Source organism: Olea europaea, chromosome 6, assembly GCF_002742605.1.
Source record: "Olea europaea var. sylvestris chromosome 6, O_europaea_v1, whole genome shotgun sequence".
Taxonomy (NCBI): Eukaryota; Viridiplantae; Streptophyta; class Magnoliopsida; order Lamiales; family Oleaceae; genus Olea; species Olea europaea.
The window spans coordinates 19,206,484-19,207,650 of record NC_036242.1 but is presented as its reverse complement, the minus strand read 5'-3'; positions in this window follow the sequence as shown (position 1 = coordinate 19,207,650).

Here is a 1,167-nt window from a genome sequence, read left to right as displayed (position 1 = left end):
CATTGACTGAAATTGGGTGCGATGAAGGCGCAACAACTAGTGCTCAACCACTTCAACTATAAGAAAAAACCATGCTTGCCACATTGCCGAACCTTCTAATCATTGCAAGAAATCAAATTTTCCAAGATTTGAATTTTTATTGGTGAATTTAGCTTGTTGGGTCAAATTAAAATTCATTTTTCTCCCAAAAACTCGTTTTAAATTTTTAAAAGTTACTTTTAAAATTTATAAGTAACTTGTTTTCTTCCAATTTTAAGTCTTTCCGTGTGTGTGTATATATATATATATGATCTTAGATTGTCATATTAAGAAATTATCTGGATATCAACTCTATAATATAATATTATGACATTTAGGAAAAAAAAAAAACGTAGTACATATTTAAAAACAAATTTTAGCATTTTTCTAATACAAGTTACAAACCACAAAACTAGGAATAATGGGGATATCAAGTCTTTGTTGCACTTGCCCCTCATGAGCTAGAAGATTTGACTAAGCTACTGTTAATGAAAGTCAACAATTATTTGTAACCACATGTTTTATGAGACTAACAACTTTTCAATTATACATTTTTTCAACTTTTAAGAAAATCTGTTAAAAAATTAATTTTAATCCCACCGAAAATGGACTTAATAACAAACTCACCTGAAAAACGAGCTCAATTTTATTTTCGAAAGTCCTCGTATGCCACTAGTGACTCACAAGCTTCTTCTTTTTTTCTTTTTCTGTGAAAGTCCTCGTATGACAGCGACTCGAGTATTATATTCTAACAATAAATTACGACTTCTTGATAGCTTAAGAATAATTGAGAATAACTTATTCCGTCATCTGTAAAATCAAGACGATTATCTCTTTTTGACAAAGAATTAGTTGACTTAGCACATATATATTTTGCCTAAAATATTTTTCAAGTCAAAAAACAGCAATTAGGCCGTTAATGACAAGACAAATATTTTTATTTTTATTTTTATTTTTTGTTAAACTGTTAACATTTAAGTCTACTCATTTCAATATTATACCATCCATGTTGAACTCATCTAAATAAAACAACTATGAATATACAATGTAATATATAGTTAATACTCGACATGGCTTAGGAGTTACGAAACAATAATTATGAAAAGCTCTAGTACATACATGCTTGATTAAGCTTAATTTGGGGGGGGG